Consider the following 20,536-nt stretch of genomic DNA (forward strand, 5'->3'; position numbering starts at 1 on the left):
TTGGCTGTATTGAAGGCTGCATGATGATGAGGCGAGAGTGAGGGATGGGAAAGAGTTTGGAAAACAGCAGAGCACAATGCAAACATGAGTTATTCATGGTTTTGTGTCCATGCTAACTGTGCCCTGACATTAAGGCTGGGCGGGTCTGGCCCAGGGCTTCCGGGGTAGGCGCTCTGCTGGTGTCTGCTACTGACCTGGAGTCCAGGACCCCTGAGTCCCACTCACCCTCCCTGGGCTGCAGTTTCCTCAGCTCAGCTACCCTTTCCAGCCATGACTGCTGGTTGTGGAGCTGAATGTGTGTGGGGCGTGGGCCCGTGTGTGAACTCCCCACCCCTGTGTGGTTTTCCTAAGCTTGCAGTGCAACAAGGAGCTGGAACAGAGCTACAACAACAAGGAGGGTTTCCTCCAACTATCAGTGCTCTTGGATCCACCGTTTCGGCTTTGACATCACCGGGAGTGACCACCCTGGTCCTCTTTCTTTGTGCCAAGCTCATTGCTAGATCACCATAAACACTTACTTGGATTGATTAGAGAGGCTATTTGCAGTATTGAAGGTGGCAGAATTATTTCACCTTTTCTAGAGGTGTTGACGTTCAAGGGTAGTTGGCGGTGACTGTACAGAAGGGAGACAGGAAGCCTGGAGGAAGGAAAGCGGGTGCGTAGCCGAGAAAGTGCACAACGGGCCCTACTTTTAAAAGTGCCTGCCTCCGCTGGTTTTGTTGTGGCAGCGTTCAAAGGCAGGAAGACAGATAAGATCGGATTTCAGGATTTTTGTCTGCCCCGTACCTCCGCCCCCAACTTTTGACAACCAAGAGCTTTTCCCCAGCAGGAATGGGTATATTTCAACTTCTGTAATCCCTGCATCTCGCACAATACTTGGTATTACAAGGTGCTCAATGAGTGTTTGAGTGAATGAATGCCTTCCCAGTTCTCATCACAGCTATAGGGTGTCCCTGTATACATCAAGTCATGGTTAGCAGCAGGTTTGATCGCGTAAGAGACACTAATCAATGTGTCTGATTCTAGAAGAAGACGGAGCTTCTTGGAAGAAGGGCCTGCCCTCTGAAGCTGTCCTCTGTGTTCCCCGGCATTCTGCATTTTGCGGTCACCCCTCATTATCCCTGAGTCCAGGAACACCTGAGATTGGAAAGGATTCCAGCCCCGTAGGGCCTTTATTGTGGCCCCCAGTAAGTGATAAATATTCATACTAATTTTGGGCAGTGTCCTTTATCCAGCTGTTTTCCCATGAGTGCCCTCTGTTCCGTCAGGTGGCCAAAGACGGATAACTTTGGCAAAGGGCTTGGCACAAATGGCCAAGTTTACACTGGATCACTGTACTCCGTGTTATCTTGTTTCCCCGATGGTCATTGCCACACAAGAAAGTACTTCCTCTGTGGGCTTTGCCCACCCCCTTCCCTTGACAGAGACCTCTGGGCCTAGTTAAATGTATAAACTGCATTGCAGGAGTGAAGCGGTTTCCATTAAGAACTGGGATCTATGTCCTGGGATCCAGTTCTTCTCCCCTCTTTTAATACTGAAAGCTGCTTCCTATCCTAGAGTTGTCTGGGGACAGACACCGTGCAGCTGCGTGCAAACTTCTTTGAGAGTTTGATCTTGCAGGCATCCCAGTGGCTGCTCTGCCTTGTCTGCTTCCTGGGGGTCTCTCAGTATCAAAGCCACCTGTGGCTCCATCTCACCTCCCTGAATAGGAGGTGCCATTTGTCAGGAGGCCTTGCCACCTTTGGCCCTTTCTTTCCAAAGAAAGAGCCCTGGCCTGGAGTTTTTGTCTCAGCTCTGTTGTGTGAGCTTAGGCAAGTCAGTTGACTTCTCTGAGCCTCAGTTTACTCCTCAGTAAACAAAAAGATTGGATGAGGCGCTCTTCAAAGTTCTTACCGTCTGTGTCCTTCCTCTGCATTCTACAGGGAGGGAGGAGCTGCCTCTGTTTGGTGGTGGGGACTCAGGCAGGATGGTTAGGGAGGGGTAGGGGAACGAGATCATGGTGTACCTCCATGGCCACAGTGGAAACTTTGAACCTTGAGCTGTATGCGGTGAGTCCAGGATGCTGAGAAGATGCCGGGCTGTTGGGTAAGCAGAGCCCCTACGGGAAGCAAAGAGTGTTATTCAGCCCTGTGGAATGCTGAGGCAGGGCTGAGCTTGGGCAGGGTGGCTGAGAGAATTGTGGCTCTAGCTGTGGGCAGAAATTCATGGCCTTGAAGAATGGCTACTGTATATACCAGTGATAAATATTAGTCAGTCTGGCAGCAGAACGAGTTTCCTGTGCTGCATTTTTGGCACTTCCAGAAAAGGGAAAGCCTTTCTCTCTGACGGGGCACAGGAGGGAGAAACAGGAATGTGTCTCCTACCCTGATGCCCTGGCTGGAGATCCCGTTGGGTTTTCAGGCTGCCTCAGGCAACACAGGGCCTGCTAATGCCTCCTGTTGCCCTAGGTCAGGCCAGGGCCCATTGTTGACATCTGTGCTGTGCTGCGTCTCCGGGCCTTGCTTGAGCATGTCCTGAATGGAAGCCTTCATCTGCGCTCATTTCCCTGCCCTCCCTGCCATCTGCACAGCCTCCTCCAGGTCTCCCCTTCCCAGTGAAAAGCACCACCATCCAGACCTCAGGAAGTGATCATTTTAGCCTCCTCTTCTCCCTCCCCATCCAGGACATCACCGAGCCCTGTCAGTTCTGCTCCCAGAATATCTAAGTCCATCCAATGCCCCATCTCCACTGCTGCTTCCTCACCCAAATCACGGTGTTTCTGGCCCCATCTCCCTCCTATCTGGTCTCCCTGCCTGCACCCTCGTCTCCACTGGGCCCTTTCTACACCAGCAGCCAGCATGATCTCTAAGAAATGTACCTCTGTCATCGGTCATATCTGCTGAAAATTGTTCAGGGCTTCCTGTTGCCTTGAGGATAAGGGTCTGAATCCCAAACAAGGGTTCACATCTCAACCTCTCAAGCCTACCCTGACCTTACGTTTCTTTCCCAGGGCGTTTGCACATGCTGTTCCTTCTGCCTGGAATGCTTGTCCCCATAGTTCTCAGCTGGTGAATGTGAGTCAGGTTTCCCCTTAAATGTCACCTAAGAGAGCCCTTCCTAATTCCCCCCTTCATCCTAACTATCCTCAGTACACTCTCTCATACAAATTGTTCTTTTCCTTCTGAGACCCTGCTCCAGCTTGTAGTTCTAAATCTGTGATTATTTACTGTCTGTGTTCCTCTTGAGGGCAGGGGCCATTTCTTTTGTTCTCTACTATGCTCAGGACCCAGAACCAAGGAGCTCAGTAAATATTTACAGGCATGCATCATACGTGGAGGATACTTATGCTGTGATGGCCCCACACCCGGCTTCCTTTGGGGTCTGTCCCCTGCTCTCCATTACCCGCGGAGTAGTCACTGAGCACTGGCTCTTCCTGGCTTCACTCTCTGGCATCAAAACTTATCAGTCCCACATCTCAGTCTTTTGCAAGGTGACACTTCATCTGATTACCTAATTCACACTAAGGTGTTAATGGTGCTAATGACATAGTATTTATTACCCCAGGGGACCCAGAACGGTGGCATCAAAACATATCGTTCCCCAGTGGTTTAAAACTCCTTGGTAGCTTTCCAGGGAGTCCAAGTAGAGTCCAGTCTCCTTAGCTGGGTTCACAGGGCCCCGTCTACACGACTCGGCTTCTGTCGGCTTCCCTAGCCCTGACTTCCTAAGCCTTAGTCATCGCCCTCTCTCCCACCCAGGGCTCAGCACAGTACCTGGAACAGCCAAGCCCTCAATAAATGTTTACTGAGTGCATTAAAAAAAAAAAAAAAAAAGATTTTAATGAGTCATGCTTAACTGAAGATTTTGGTGTAGTCAGTCGTTGGGCCTTGGATGCCAAAGGAATGACAAATGGTGGGAATTTCAGGCACAGCGACTGTGATAGCCCCAAGGAAACCAAGAGAGAAGTATCTTTATCTGGGTGGAGGGGAGTGGGCCTTTCAGAGCCTCGAAATCTCCTCACCTGCTGCACCACTCCTGCCACATAAGCACCCTTCTTCCCAGGGTGAGGTTTATCAGCTCTGCTTTCTGATAAGCCAGACGAGGGGAGAGCCTCAGTGCCATGCCTTCCTGCCCTCCTGATGCAGTCTGTGGTCACCTGCAGGCAGAGACAGATGAAGTCTGTCATTCGGCTGAGAGTAATTTCTGATAGGAGAGGGGCTTCCCCCGGCCCTTTCCGCCTCTCTGAGCCTTGCCAAGGTCACTTGGGTTGCCCAGCCTAAGTCACTGCCTGTCTCTGTGGTTATTGTGTGGACAAGGCCTCCCTCTGTTCCTGCACTTCCCCTCCCTGCCCCATACTCTTGCCCTCACCCACCCCAAAGCCTCGCCCTTCCCTTCCATAGGGATATGGCCTGAGAAAGGAGGAACCATTTGATTTTGGTTTAGTTTAGGAAAATCTTCCTTTTTGATTTGTTTTAGTGTTAGGTTCAGAGTGGTGACTATTGTTGAAAATGAGTGGGGGATTTTGGCTTCGTTTAGGTTTTGGAAGGGAGGATTCTCTGAGGCTTGAGGCTTCTGTGATACTGACTTCTGGTGTGGAAAGTCTTCCTCCCTCATCCAGGTGGCTGGGCCTCCAGGTTACTTTCCCAGCAGCCTCCCTGGATCTTCTCTCGTCTCCCCCCGCCCCTGCACCGTGCCCAGGTGATCTTTCTAAAGGACAAATCTTGATCTAGCACGTCCCTGGTTAGAACCCTTCTGTCCAGTGGTTCCTAGTGCTTCGGGGATAACTCGCCTTGTCCCTCGGTGTCTGCACAGTGTCCTCTATCTCCTCTCACTTGGCTTTGCCCTCAGGGGCTTCGGTAAGAAGCTTTCCAACCTGGCAGCTACAGACTCTGTGCAGTTGTACTATTGCTGTAAATGGGCAGGGATTATGCATTTATGGAGTGACTGATTTCAAGTACAACCGCTACCACGGGAGAGGTCTGTGAAAATCACTGGAATTGAAAATTATCATGCTTTGCCCAAAAAGGTTGAGAATCCCCACTCTGATGATACTAGGAGCCCGCTTTCCTCCCCACCCTGTGCCAAGCCATTTCTTGCCTCCTTGCTTTGCCCATACCAGCCTGGAATGTCCCAAGCCTATTCAACTTGCTTCCTCCAAAACGTAGTCCCACCTTGATCTCCAGGAAGCAGCCTTCAGATGCCCCCTCCTCCTGGCCACTGCACATGTGTCCCCCCAGCTGCTGAGGCACACGCCTAGGTCTGACACACACCATGATATGTTGAAAACATTGGTTTCTGGGTTATTCTTCTCACAGTCCCAGGCAGCGAGCCCTCAAGGACAGGGGCTCCATGGGACTGGTCTCTAGGTAGGAGGCCAGGACCCAGGTCACTAAGGGCGTGTCACTCATCTGGACCACAGCTCCCTGCCTTGTGGTGTGGGCTCTGTTCTCTGCACTGGACTCATTCTAAAACAGAGCATTTGGTCCTTGCATCCTGCCTTGTGGTTTATGACTTAGTAGATTGAAAATGACAGTTGTGCTCCATTTTCATTTGGAAAGAAAAAGAAGAGTGGAAAACCAGAGATTGCACTGATCTGGAGGTAGAGAGAAAACTGTGGAGATCAAAGAATATATTATTTATTATGAATGTTACATAGATCAAGGCATGTTTGAAATAGGCTTAATTTTCCTCAAGGTGGCTTTTGTCTTACAATTGAGTTCTTGTTGATAAAGACCAGTTATTATTCATAGTTGTGTCTCTGGAGCCTAGCATGGTGCCTGATAAAGCGTGGTCACTTCACAAATACTTGCCAAATGAATGCATGGGATGAATATGCATTTGGGTATTTTTAATGCTTGATGATTAGAACATTCTCATGGCTTGTTAACTTGTAAGACATAATTTTCATTGTAAGTTCTTTGTGTGTGCAAATGCTTTTTGTGTGGAATGCTTGCCATGCACTGAAAAATGCTTTGTGATAGCAGTTTTGAAAAATTGAGTCATTTTGCCCTGATTGAAGCTGGGTGACCTTGTGCAAGTCAATTTAACCCTCTGGGACTTGTGGCCCTCATCTGTAAAATGGGTAGAAGGTCAGAGTGGACCTCGTGGCTTGAGAGGCTAGTACCCTCATGTTGCATGTAACTGTCACATCCTCCTCTTTGGTGATTGGACACTGACCCTCTCCCCAAGGGTTCCTGCACAGAGCTGGAATTCTCTCTGGTGTCTTTGACTGCATTCCAGTGGGTGGAATGCCTTGTTTCTCAGTAGCAATGAGAAATGTTAATGTGGGGTTATGAAAGCAAGCCAAGAGCCATGGAATAATTAAAACACACACGCACACAAAGAAGGAAAAGCGGGAGGGGAAAACACGCTTAATGGACAAGGGATGAGTAAAACCCAATGGACTGAGAAAACCCCAGAGCTGAACTTCACATGACCCCGCGTGCTGCCTGCAGTTGCGACACCCCGTGCCCCTTGTGCCCCGCCGGCCTCTCAGTGATGTCAGCGGGCCATGGGCCCCACAGGAAGCAGGGACTGCCATCAGCCTGGTGGAGCGTGCCAGCCCGCTCCTCCTCCATGGCCCACTTCCCATCCACCTGGGTCTCCAGATAACATGAAGCCATAGCTCCCAGGCTCGTCAGCGCGGGAAACCAACTCAGTGCTTCCCAGAAAACAGAACCCCAGCCCGTTAGTGATGTCCACGCAGGCAAGAGATGACCAAGAAGAATGTTTGTCTTTTAGGAGTTCTCTGCCTGAAACCAGCAGGTTTCCTTTAGGGGTAGGGTGACTGTGCTTGCTGAATACCTCTAGGTCATCAGTGAATGAAATAATTCATTCTGTGCTTGAGTGTCTAAGACCCAGGGGGTTTAGGAATAAGTAAGATACTGGCTGTGCCCTTGGAGTTCTGTGCTGTTTAGGGGATACGACTCAAACTCACAGACATCCGTGGCTCAAATCAAGGCATATGGATGCAGTGACTCTTGGAACATTCAAGAGAGAATCACCACCTCTGCCGGTGGAGGAAAGACCAGGAACTGCCCACCTAGTTTTCCCATGACCCCAGCCTGTAGCGGGATATGTCAGAAGATTTGGACTTAGAGGAACTTGGGTTTGACAAAACAGAAGTGTATGTATATAAACAGAGAGAGATGGGAGTGATGGGGGATAGGACGCTGACAGTGCCTCGGTAGTCCCTCCGCCTAGGCGACAGCATTGACTTCATATTTGAAGAAGATACAAGAGGGAAGAGGAGCGTTCCTTGCTGTGCAGATGCAAGTGCTCATTGTTACTTGTTCTGCCTCTCTGTGTCTGTGACATCCAGCCCTGTGTGGGCTGCCCCTGGTTGCAAAGTGGGCCTCCTGCCGTTGAGCAGCTATGGTCCAGCGGGCAGGTACGCCACAGTCATGGAAGACTAGTTAAATCATTACATAATAGTTAGCTCTGTATGACCAATCTTTTCTTTAAAGAAATTCTTCCTTTTGGAATAATTATAGATACACAGAAAAACTGTATACAGGTAATACAGAAAGTTCCAGTGTACCCCTGACCCAGATGTCCGTAATGTTAACGTCTTACATTACCACGGTACACATGTCAAAACTAAGAAACAACATTGGTACATTACTAGTAACACAAGTCTGGACTTTATTCAATAAACCTTTTGAAAAATAACAGCTTTATTGGCATATAATTCATATACCATAAATCTACTCTTTTAAGGTATATGATTTAGTGGTTTTTAGTATATTAACAGAGTTGTGCAACCATCATCACTATCTAATTTTAGAACATTTTCAACACCACAAAAAGAAACCTCATACCCATTAACAGTCACTTCCTGCCCATCCCCCTTAACCCTGGCAACTTAGTCTACTTTCTGTTTCTCTGGATTTGCCTCTTTTGGACATTTCATATAGGTGAAATCCAATTTGTGGACTTTTGTGTTTGACTTCTTTCACTTAACATATTTTCAGAGTTCATCCATTTGTAGCATGTGTCAGTACTTCATTCCTTTTTATGGCCAAATGATATTCCGGTGTATGGATATACCACATTTTGTTTGTCCTTTTTTCGGTTGATAGGCATTTGAGTTGTTTTCACTTCTTGACTATTGTGAATAATGCTGCTATGAATATTTGTGTACAAGCTTTTTTTGTGGACATGTGTTTTCATTTATCTTGAGTAGATACTTAGAAGTGGAATTATGGGGTCATTCGGTAACTTTGTTTAACTTTTTGAGAAACTGCCAAATTGTTTTCTAAAGTGGTTGTACCATTTTAGAGTCTCACCAGCAATATATGAGGGTTCCAGTTCTCCCCATCCTTGTCAAGACTTGTTGTTGTCTCTGTTTTATTTTAGCCATTCTAGTGAATGTGAGGTGGTATCTCATTATAGTTTTGATTTGCATTTCCCTATTGGCTAATGATATTGATCATCTCTTCATGTGCTTTTTGGCCATTTGTGTTTTTTGTTTGTTTGTTTTTGAGATTGAGTCTCACTGGGACATCCAGGCTGGAGTGCAATGGTGCCATCTCGGTTCACTGCAACCTCTGCTTCCTGGGTTAAAGCGATTCTCCTGCCTCAGCCTCCTGAGTTGCTGGGATTACAGGTGCATGCCACCACCCCCGGCTAATTTTTGTATTTTTAATAGAGACAGGGTTTCACCATGATAGCCAGGCTGGTCTCAAACTCCTGACCTCAGATGATCCATCCGTCTCAGCCTCCCAAAATGTTGGGATTACAGGCGTAGCCACTGCACCTGGCCTTCCATTTGTATATCTTGTTTGGAGGAACATCTACAAATCCTTTAGCCATTAATTTTATTATTATTTTTTTCTTTTTTGAGACGGAGTTTTGCTCTTGTTGCCCAGACTGGAGTGCAAAGGTGCGATCTCAACTCACTGCAACCTCTGCTTCCTGACTTTAAGAAATTCTCCTGCCTTAGTCTCCCATGTAGCTGGGATTACAGGCGCCTGCCACCACTGCTGGCTAATTTTTTGTATTTTTTTTTTTAAGTATAGATGAGGTTTCAGGCTGGTCTTGAACTCCTGACCTCAGGTGATCCACGTGCCTTGGCCTCCCAAAGTGCTGGGATGACAGGCATAAGCCACCACCCCCGCCTACCCATTTCTAATTGGGTTGTCTTTCTGCCGTTGAATTATAAGAGTTCCTTCTATATTCTGGATACAAGTTCCTTTATCAGATACATGGTTTGCAAATATTTTCTTCCATTTTATTTCTTTCACTTCTGTGGGTTGTATTTTCACTCTCTTGATGATGTCTTTTGAAGCACAAAAATTTTTAATTCTAATGAAGCTAAATTTTTACTTTTTTTTTTTTTTTACTTTTGCCACTTTTGCTTTTTGTGTTGTATCTAAGAAACCGTTGCTTAATCCAAGGTCACAAAAATTTACTCCCTTGCATTCTTCTAAGAGTTTTATAATTTTAGCTCTTATATTTAGGTCTTTGATCCATCTTGACCTAATTTTTGTATAAGATGTGAGGTAGGGGTCCAGCTTCATCCTTTTGCATGTGAATATCCAGATGTCCACGCACTGTTGAGAAGAATGTGCTTTCCCCAGTGAGTTGTCTTGGCACCCTTGTAGAAAATCATTTGACCGTAAATGTAAGGGTTTCTTTCTGGACTGTTAAGATTCTCTTCTATTGATCCATAAATCTATCCTCATGATAGTCTTGACTACTATAGCTTTGTAGTATTAATCAACTTTTAAAATATATTTTTCTTTTTTTTTTTGAGATGGAGTCTTGCTCTGTCACCCAGGCTGGAGTGCAGTGGCGTGATCTTGGCCCACTGCAAGTTCTGCCTCCCGGGTTCACGCCATTCTCCTGCCTCAGCTTCCTGAGTAGCTGGGACTACAGGCGCCTGCCACCATGCCTGGCTAGCTTTTTTTTGTATTTTTAGTAGAGACGGGGTTTCACCGTGTTAGCCAGGATGGTCTCGATCTCCTGACCTAGTGATCCGCCCGTCTCGGCCTCCCAAAGTGCTGGGATTACAGGCATGAGCTACTGCACCCGGCCTTAAAATATATTTTTCAAAATCTGCATTGTTCAAAAAAAGAATCTGTGGTAACTCTCAGAAATCCAGTAATTACAAGAGTAAATCCAGTAAATACAAATAAAGATAGACAAGGAAACTAGGGGAGAAGACAAGAAAATCAACAGGAAAATAAGGTGACATCAGAGTTAATGTTAGCACACAGTATTATGTGTTGTAAAGTTTTGTGAGATTGTTGGAAGTAGCCTGCAAATTTGGCTTTGAGCTTTCTAGCAGCCAAGGGTAAAATGGAAATGCGATTAATGACAAGATTAACATAGATGTCTGAAAGATTTTTTAAAAAAATGTCCCCGCCTCCAATATTTTCAGGGACTGAAAATAAGCATATTTCTCCCATAGACCCTAGGAACCTGAGCTTCTCGCGCACAGGATTGGTTCTTTTGTGTTAGTTCTTTCCCTTTGGACCAATAGCTCTTCGAGGACAGTAACTGTCTTATTTCCCTCACATCTCCCTGCAGTGTTTAGGACAGAGCACGGGAGATGCTTACAAAATCTTGACTGAATTCTTTTTAAAATTGGGAATGTTTATTACATCCTGTGGCAGCATTTCTGCCACCAGCTTGAGGTTAGTTGGGACCAATTTGGTGGTGGAGAAGTGGCAGGGGCTGCCCTCCTGGCAGCATTTTAGAAGTGTTTTCTTGCATCATGCTTCCTGAGCGCTGGCTAAGCACTGGAAACATCGGGCCGTTGGGGTCGTGTGCCCTTGTCCTGAGAGATGGCGGTCACTTTGGAGTGAAGGTAAGCGGCATTGCTTCACTCGTGTGGAACCCACCCACCTTCCCACTTCCTCAGCGCTGGAGGGTCCTCTCTCTTGCTCACGGCCTCTGATGTGCCTTTGAGACTGCCTGCCCAATGGAACTATCCAGTATGTGTGAGGGGGGACCTGGCTAAAACTGAACAGCTTCTCATGGAGTTGGGCCCCTCATCACCTACGGTTGTGTGTAGCACAGAGATGGCCACTCTGCAAAGAGGCCTAGCTCCCTCACTGGGGGCAAGGAACAAGCCACCTTCAACTGATTACATGTCATAGTGGGTGGCCCTCTTTGTCCCACACCCAATGAAGGGCTTTACCATTTTTCAGTAGCATCCTTTCTTAAGAGAAACAAAAAATAGATTTGAATACCAACCTTTAAAGGGGTAGTTGTCATTACTTCACAGTTGACAGATGGGGAAATGGAGGCTCAGGGTGCGTTACCTGCCTGCTGTAAGTCATATGGTGAGTGGGGTGCGAAGACCTGACTCCAACCCAGAGAATCTTTTTTTTTTTTTTTTTTTTTTTTTTTTTTTTTTTTTTTTTGAGACGGAGTCTCGCTCTGTCACCCAGGCTGGAGTGCAGTGGCCGGATCTCAGCTCACTGCAAGCTCCGCCTCCCGGGTTCACGCCATTCTCCTGCCTCAGCCTCCCGAGTAGCTGGGACTACAGGCGCCCGCCACCTCGCCCGGCTAAGTTTTTGTATTTTTAGTAGAGACGGGGTTTCACTGTGTTAGCCAGGATGGTCTCGATCTCCTGACCTCGTGATCTGCCCGTCTCCGCCTCCCAAAGTGCTGGGATTACAGGCTTGAGCCACCGCGCCCGGCCAGAATCTTGACTTTGACTTCATCCTCCCCTCTTTCCACCTGCCAGCACCCAGTCTTTATCTACATTTAGGGGGCTTGAGAGGCCATTCTTTCTATTTTGGGTACCTTCAAACAGGTAAGCACAGTTTTCTTGGAAGTTACCTCTGCCTCCATGTGGGAGACTATCAACAAACAGCTCCGTCTTACCCCCGCAAAAGCACTCTCTGCACGGTCACCCCGGTGCCAGGAGCAGCCTTGTAATATGCCACACATCTTGTACTGCCTGTGGCTTTTCACACCTCCTGTCTCAAATATTGGAGCTTTTTTGGCTACAGCCCTGTGAGGAAGGCAGTGTGGGTGCTGTTGACCCTATCTTACCCACATGGGCACTGCATCGTCTAGGGTCGCCCTGTTGGTTGGGATCTGGAGTAAGCCCAGAGGCCAGGATTCTGACTTCTGGTCCAGTGCTCTGCCCTAGCCCTGGAGCAAATGTGTATCAAGTTGCACTGACAATCTTTGAATTCCTGGAACTCATGCCATGAGCACTTCCAGGAGCACCTTAGCGCTTCATTACAAAGATGATGAGACCGTAGGAAAGTCTTCTTTTTTTCCCACGGAAGTAGAATGTCACCCACACCCGCAGATTTTGTTGTGTCCCTTCAGCACTGAGCTGTGTTCTCAGAACAGAACAGGTAGAATACAGTCAAAATGCAAACCGAATGGCTTCCCCCCACAATCTGCTTTGATGGAAATGTGATGCCAAACAAACAGAAAAGTTGTTTTGGCTCCATCTCTGAGGTCATTTAGTTGCTATTTCCATCTACTTGGAATCCACATCTGCTGTGTGCTCAGAGCTGTGCTGGTTGCCAAAGAATCCAGCAAGAAAAAGGCATGGCCCCTGTTGGGGTGCTTAGTCCTACATCGCAGTGCCCCAAGCCCAGGTGAGAGACGTATGCCCTCTGGGCCGTGATTTCCTCATCAGTAAAGCAAGGAAGATAATGTCTGGTTAACCACCCTCCTGGAGTCATGGCAAGGCTGATACAGATTCAGTGGCATTAACTCATTTGTTCATTCAGCACATTTTACTGGCAACTTACGCTGTGCTGGGCTCCGGATATAGTAGTGAACAAAGAGGAAGCACCCACAAGGGTAGCACTGCAAATGGTAGGAGCCATGTATGAGAAGTCCAGGGAGCCTGGTTCCATTTGAGCAAGCAGTAGTGGTCTGGGAAGGTTCCCCCAAGGAAAGGACATTGGAACCAAGTCCAAAGGGTGAGTAGGAGTCATCAGAAGAGCATGTCTCTCATCTCTGGACTTCTGTAGAGAGATTTCTGTAACCACTGTACCCTCTGGAAGTGGGTACAGAAGTCCAGAGATGAGAGAGATGTTTAACAACAGAGAAATCCACCCGAAGGACTTTGTACATCTCTCTAACATCTCCTGTTCAGTTTATCTCAGCTGGCTTTTGCTGAGCACCTGTTAGTTGCCTAGTGCATCCCCAGGTGATGGATTATGGAGATGGCAGTGGTTGACACGGTCTGAGAGCAGCTCCCAGGTAAACCAGCGCACTGTGGTTGATGGGCTGCCTCCAGGTAGAGAGTGAGGCCCTCCAAGCACAGCCTGGCCATCTGCATCTTCACATTTGCAGTGCCTAGCACACAGTGGACAAAAGGGATCACTGGACACGCTGTCCTAGGATGCAGATTCGTACCAGGCCTACAAGGCTTGTAGAAATCTTCCCTAACACTGATCATGTGGTGTCCAGTAAAGGACCTAAGCTTTTGAATCTTGGATCCATCTCGGGCACAGGGATAACGGTGGCGCCCATCTCACGGGATATGTGGACATTGTCTCAATAACGACTGTGATGTGCTGAGCAAGTGCCTGGCTGGAGAAGCGCGTGGTAAAGGGAAGCAGCTGTGATTATTATGGGCATCATTCCTAGTGGTTCTGCAATTAGTCTTGACAGTATGTGCCGCAGGACTTCATACAAGCAGAGGCTGCAGGTGTTGGAAGTGCTCCTTTAGAGCCTGTGGGACCTAGATGGGCACAGCGAGGGAGAGTCTTAGGTGGAAGCAAGAAAACTGAGCATCAGGAAAGGAGCAAATTCCCTTGGTGATGGGGGTATCTGTTCTGCATGGAGAATAGATGACTTCTCAGCCATTGGGAAGCCAGCTAACCAGCTATCTGCCTGATGGTTGTAGAAAAATCCCGTGATTAGTGACAATGGCATGCCAAGTTTGAAGAGCAAAGGTCAGGAGGTGAGAAAGCAGATAAATGCAATGTTTATCTTGAAAGAAGTTGTCAACTGCTTGGAAATCCCCAAGCTTACTTCCTCCAGGAAGCCATTCTGGACTACTTCACCCAGTTCTCATAGCTCCCGGGCCCGCCATCTTCCCAGCACTGAAGCATACACTGAAAAGGGCATTTTTCTGAATATGTCACTGCCTCCCCTTTTGGAGAGATGTGGCTCCTTGAGGTCTGGGGTCATAGCTGGCATGTTTGGTGGCGTAGCTAGAAAAATAATCCTTTTTGAATGCACAACATTGACAGAGGCCTTACAGGCTGAAAATGCTAATTAGAACACACAATCAGGTCTTTTGGCCTCAAATCCAGGTGTTTTCCCACCTTGTGGGCCTCACTCAAATGATGACCCCAGGTTCTGCCCGTGGTGAACGAGCAGGCGTGGTTTTGTTCCGTTAGGATATGGCGGGAGAAGAGAGCTGGTTGTCAGAACCAGCAGTGGCTTCAGATCTTGAAAGTCCAACTCCTTCATTTTACAGAGGAGGAAACCTGTGCCCCAAAGCAGGTCCCCCCAAGTTCCAGCCCAGTGCCACCCTCACTGCACAGAGCAGCTGTCTCCTTTTGATCATGAGGAAGCCACTGGGTCCCCGGTGGAGTTCAGCAGATGTGCCGGGTGTGCGACTGGTGGGTGTGAGGATGTTTCCTTTCCTGCTGGGAAGTCCTCCAAGCTCTTGTGAAAGAAATGTGGTTTGTCGAGCATGGATTTTCAAACTTTCTTTATAGACAGCTGTTGTTAGCTTAAAAATGCCTGGAAACATGATCAACTGTAATGTTCTAATGATAACATAGAAGCACATAATACTAAGCACATGTAATGAGAATGTGTGGAACTCTCTAGTAAGAGTCTGAAATTTGGCCGGGTGCGGTGGCTCATGCCTGTAATTCCAGCACTTTGGGAGGCCGAGGTGAGTGGATCACCTGAGGTCAGGAGTTCAAGACCAGCTTGGCCAACGTGGCGAACCCTGTCTCTACCAAAAATACAAAAATTAGCTGGGCATGGTGATGGGCGCCTGTAATCCCAGCTACTCAGGAGGCTAAGGCAGGAGAACTGCTTGAACCTTGGAGGTGGAGGTTGCAGTGGGCTGAGATCGTGCCATTGCATTCCAGCCTGGACAACAGAGTGGGACAACAGATTGAGACAACGTCTCAAGCAATAAAAAAGAGAGTCTGAAATTCATTCTTTCAACATGCTTGTGTTGGGTGCTGCCTGGCACAGCACTTGGTGCCCACTGACTCACAGCGTCGGGGAAGATAGGCATGGAACAAGTCATCTGGTGTGGTCACTGCAGTGGGGGAGCTCAGTGAGGGCCTGTCCAGCCCAGCTGAGGGGAGACTGAGAGAAGGCTAGGTGGCGTAAGTAAAGATATGGATAGCGCTTTCCTCTTCAGAGTGTTTATTACCAGGGTTAGATAAAGCAGATCTCATGTATTTTCTGCTACTAAATAGAAGTTCTTGTTTTGTTTGATTTCTGGTGGTCTTTGATATTTTCCAAAAAGGTAATAACTCATTGTTGAGTGAGATCAGGGCTGGGGCCAGCAGACTTGGGTCCAAAGGTGTGTCATTTTTATGCCAGACTAGAATCGGGTGAGGGGAGATGTAAAGAGATGACTATTGTCACAGAAAGCACCGGAAAGAGCTCTGCTTAGAAAAAATGCCTTTCTCTGCGAGGTTTTCATCCGACATGGGAACACAAAACACCAGTTTAAAATAGCTAGGTAAGGCTTCACGGTCTCTCCATGTGATGTGGGGGTCCTGAGTCGTGACCATCCCATTGTACAGGATAAAATACTGGTTTCTGAGCTTGTCTTTCAAGACACAACCCAAATGCTGTCTTCCCCGTGGTGCCTTCCTTGGGAACCCCAGCCAGGTGAGGTTTGCCTTTTCTCTGCTGTTGCCTAACTTTTCCTCTTTGTGTCTCTTGAGCTCAGGGACATGCATCCCCTGTTGTACCTAGCACAGAATCATGCACAAGCAGGTCCTTGTTAACTGTTGGTGCATACCAGCAAACATTTATGGAGCACCTATTATAAGGGGCACAGGCCAAGGAGCTGGATAGATGAGCGTGGAGTTTGCGGGAGAGGTCTGAGCTGAGATATACATTTGTGAGTCGTCATTGTATGGATGAGGCTGGGCTGGGGAGGATATGAGGGTAGAATGAGAAGGTCCAGACCTGCTCCTGAAGAACAGCCCCATTTAGGCAATGCGGGGAGAGACAGAGGGAGGAAAAGCAAGATGGTGCACAGTGACGTTGAAGGTGAGTGATGAGACCCTGTAGTGAGAGGAAAGGAGCAGCAGTGCTAGATGTTGCAGAGAACCCAGAATGATAAGGGCTGAAAACCAAGTGTTTTGGATTCTGTAACCTGGAGGCCACTAGGTGACCCTAGCAAGGGCAGTCATGGTGGAGTGCTGGGGCTGAAGCCCACTACAGAGAGGCCCGTAGTCAATGGGAGGTGGGCAGTAGACACAGAGGGCTGGGTTATTCCTGCCACACAGCTGTGCTGGGGCCATGGCGGGGGTGGGGGTGCCACAGAGTCGGAGTCAGAGAGGGAACTGGGTAAGGGCTGACCGTGGATGGGGAGTGCATGCAGTGCTTTCAGAGGCCAAGTGAGTGGAAATGTCTATGAAGCAGATGGATGGAACCCTGACTGAAGTGTCTCAGACTTGCCAAAGACATCCATAAAATTCAGACCCGCACACACTCGGGAATGGGAAAAATGAATTATTTTGTAAGAAGCTTGTAGTCCAAAGGTAGAATTGCCTAAGAGCTTCTGAAAGGAAAAAGTCATGGCAAGTTGGTATTTTTAAAGTGAAATAATATAGGTTGGATTTTTCTAGTAACTTCAAGGGGTAAAGACTTTGGATTTTTTTTTTTTTTGAGACAGAGTCTCACTTTGTCACCCAAGCTGGAGTGCAGTGGTACAATCACAGCTCACTGCAGCCTTGACCTCCCAGGCTCAAGCAATCCTCCTGCCTCAGCCCCTTAAGTAGCTGGGATTATAGGCGTACACTACCACACCTGGCTAATTTTTGTATATTTTGTAGAGGTGGGATTTCACCATGTTATCCAGGCTGGACTCAAACTCCTGAGCCCAAGCGATCTGCCCACCTTGGCCTCCCAAAGTGCTGGGATTAAAGGCATGAGCCACTGTGCCTGGCCAAGACTCTGGGCTTAGTAAGCCTCTTGCAACTCACTAGGAGTGGGTTTCTAGGACCTCCCCACTTTCTTGCTTGTTGTTTCTTTTGCTAGCCATAAGTCCCTGGAGTACACTGGGTACTTTATGGGAGAAAGAGGAACAGTGTGGGACACACTTTGCCCTGAGCTGCTTAACGTGATGTGGGGAACAGAGGTGATAAGAGCCTGTGGCAGCTCAGGCAGCCCTGCCGTGACCTGGAGTTCAGGAGGGCTATCAAGAATAACCAGGACTTACACACATGCCATGCTGTGTCTTGGGGTCAACACATGGATGATTTTTGAAACTCCCTCTATATATCAAACTCACTTTGGAGATGTAAGGCGTGGCCTCTGTCCTGGTGACAGTATCTGAGTGGGAGGCCTGGTAAAATGTCTGTGTTTAGGATGATGAACGCCATAATCTAAGACTGGTAAGTGCCATGGGGTGGTCTAGAAGGGCAGATGGGCTGGCTGCGAGGAGGGCGGAGGCACTGTGCAATGGTGTTACCTGGGAACACTCCGTGGAGAGTGTGGGAATCTCACCCTGGCCCTACCCCTTTATCCTACAGGTAAGAAATCGGGCCTGGGAAAGGGAAGGGGATTTTTCAAGCTTCATGGCCGCTCCAGGACTTGTAAGACTTTCCTTTAGAGCAAGCTTGTCCACCCTCTGGCCCGTGGGCCACGTGCAGGACAGTTTTGAATGAGGCCCGACACAAATTCATAGACTTTCTTAAAACATTAGAAGATATTTTGTTTTTTGTGATTATTTTTTAACTCATCAGCTATCATTGGTATATTTTATGTGTGGCCCAAGAGGCCTCTTCTTCCAACGTGGCCCAGGGAAGCTGAAAGACTGGACACCCCTGCTTAGAGAATGTGCATTTTCTGTTATAAAAGGACCTTGAATCCCCATCTGATACGTTGGGACTTTGTCTTGCATGTTTTCAGGCAGGACACGATTATATCGGTAACATAATAATATGTAAGAATGTGCACTTCTTAGCCTTTGCAGAGAGGCCAGAGGCCTGTTTCCTGCAGCCCCCGCCCCGTCCTGGCTGAGGGGTGGGAGGCAGCTTGCTGGCCAGCCCCGCTGAGTCACCCTCCGGCGTGGAGCCCGGTGGGGATTTCCACGCGGCCCCAGTGTTCTCTTCTCCTCGTTTCCTGTTGGGCTTGTGACGCAGGCTGGCTGCCAGCGGGTGCCGGTGGGCACTCCCGACACAGGCCACTGCCAGCCGGCCTTGTGGGTCCTGAGGGCATCGTCGGTGGCTCTCCCCCCATGAGTGACTGTGCCTGGCAGGATGTGCCCCGCATCTCAGTTGCACTCCGTTCTGGGTGGGCAGCTCCCAGAGGCCCCTGGGAGGGCTGCAGATGGGCGGGGGGTGGCTGCCTGGGAGGACGGGAGTTTTTGTTGAAGAGAGAGCTTACTCTTGGGGCAGTTTGTACTGGGCGCTTAGGGTTATAAAAACCTACATTTGCTGAAAACGGCTCTCTTTTATCTTCTGACAAGAACATTTGTGAAGAAAACAAAACAGACCTTCAGCCATTTAGTCTGTACACGGAGAGAATGGTTTCTACAGTATGCCTGATGTCTCAGGGTTTTTCTAACACATCCATGTATGTGCTCGTCAGCCTCTAGTGCCTCCATTTCTTGATATGAGGATGTTTTGCTTAAAAAAAATCTCTGCTGATAGGACCTCTGCATATTCATGCATGTTTTTCCTCCGGAACTCTGTGTCCCACTACTGTGCTAGGCAGTTTACAAATGTCATCTGATTTCATTCCTGCCACTACAGTCTAAGGCTATGTTGTCTGATACCTATCCAGCACCCTCATGTAGCTATTTAAATGTTGGTTCGTTAAAATTAAATACAATTACAAATCCTGTCCCTCAGTCACACCAGCCACATTTCAAGTGCGCGGGTAGGCTAGTGGCTACCACATCAGTTCACGTAGAGCAGTACGTTTTCATTACCACCAAAAATTCTATTGGGTAGCACTGGTCTAAGGTCTGGACGTATGTTCCCATTTTGTAGATGAGGAAACTGAGTCCTACAGAGGATAAGTTGCCTTGACCACTTAGAAGAATGAACAAATGAAACCTTTTCGTTTTACACATGAGGAAACTGAAGGTTATACTCCCCTTTCCTTCTTAGAAAAGAGAAATTGATCTGTAGGCTTCAGGGACTCTTCACTTAGTCTGGGGGTGCTGTGCGAGTCAGCTCTTTTGCTGTTCCCCCCAGACCCTGTCAGCTGTGGGTGGCTGGTTTCTCTTGGTTTCCTCACCAGAGTTTGGGAATGAGCAAGTCAGGACTGCTCTCTGCATGGTAATCCTTTGGCGCATTTCCTATCGGGGGATTTATGGAGCTGGTTATCTCTTGGGTTTTTTGGCCATTTGTTAGAGCCAAGAGAGGTCACAGGAAAATGATATACTAGTTTCATTGTCCAAAATACTGAGGTGCAGAGAAGTGAGGGGATGCTGAGGGTCATGCATCTAGCTAAGAGCTGAGCTGGTTCTGAAACGTGTTTTCAAGCCAGGGCTTGTCTGATTTTCTTAGGAAAGTAATCACTCCTTGGACAAGGACAGGTTTTTTTCATGGAGCAGTGATGTTCCCTGTGGTCTCTATGTAGGGTGGTAAGGAATAGGGCTTTGGGATCCTACAGACCAGGGTTCAAATCCTGGCCCCACCACTTGTAAGTTATGGGACTTCAGAGAAGGACTTAAACATTCTGAGTCCTCAGTTTCTTCATCTGTAAAACAGGGATAAAATACCTCAGTGAATTTGTTTTAAATACTTGCGTCCGGGCATGGTGGCTCATGACTGTAATCCCAATACTTTGGGAGGCTGAGGCAGGAGGATCGCTTGAGGCCAGAAGTTTGAGACCAGACTGGCTAGCATAACAAGAACATAACAAGATCTCATCTCTACAAAAAATTAAAAATATTAGCTGGGCATGGTGGTGTGAGCCTGTGGTCTCAGTTACTCGGGAGGCTACAGCATAAGGTTGCTTGAGCCAGGAGTTAAAGTCTGCAGTGAACTATGATCCTGCCGCTGCACTCTAGCTTGGGCAACAGAGTGAGACCCTGTCTCAAAAAACAAAAACAAACAAAAAATATCAGCCGGGCACGGTGGCTCACGCCTGTAATCCCAGCACTTTGGGAGGCTGAGGCGGGCGGATCACCTTAGGTCAGGAGTTCGAGACCAGATTAGCTAACATGGTGAAATCCCGTTTCTACTGAAAATACAGTAAGTTAGTCAGGCATGGTGGGACACGCCTGTAATCCCAACTACTCGGGAGACTGAGGCAGGATCAGGAGAATCGCTTGAACCCAGGAGGAGGAGGTTGCAGTGAGCCGAGATTGCACCATTGCACTCTAGCTTGGGCAACAAGAGCAAAACTCTGTCTCAAAAAAAAAGGAAAAAAAAAATTCTAACATGTTTGAGATTGACTA

General features: G+C 48.0%; 2 protein-coding genes across 4 annotated transcripts in view; one reads left to right on the plus strand and one right to left on the minus strand.

The window, feature by feature from the left end:
- SNAPC5 (small nuclear RNA activating complex polypeptide 5) overlaps positions 1 to 20,536 on the minus strand; it is a 717,963-nt gene that overhangs the window by 654,220 nt on the left and 43,207 nt on the right. The gene's annotated exons all lie outside the window — the stretch shown is intronic.
- Positions 1 to 20,536, plus strand: part of SMAD3 (SMAD family member 3) — a 131,433-nt gene that overhangs the window by 37,559 nt on the left and 73,338 nt on the right. Inside the window, exon 2 of one of the 3 annotated variants that reach the window (XM_050795998.1) lies at positions 1,027 to 1,187. The exons of the other annotated variants lie outside the window; for them this stretch is intronic. The gene's annotated coding sequence lies outside the window, so the exon portion shown is untranslated. The remainder of the gene's footprint in view (positions 1 to 1,026; positions 1,188 to 20,536) is intronic. 3 annotated transcript variants of the gene reach the window in all.

Source organism: Macaca thibetana, chromosome 7 (assembly GCF_024542745.1).
Source record: "Macaca thibetana thibetana isolate TM-01 chromosome 7, ASM2454274v1, whole genome shotgun sequence".
Classification (NCBI taxonomy): domain Eukaryota; kingdom Metazoa; phylum Chordata; class Mammalia; order Primates; family Cercopithecidae; genus Macaca; species Macaca thibetana.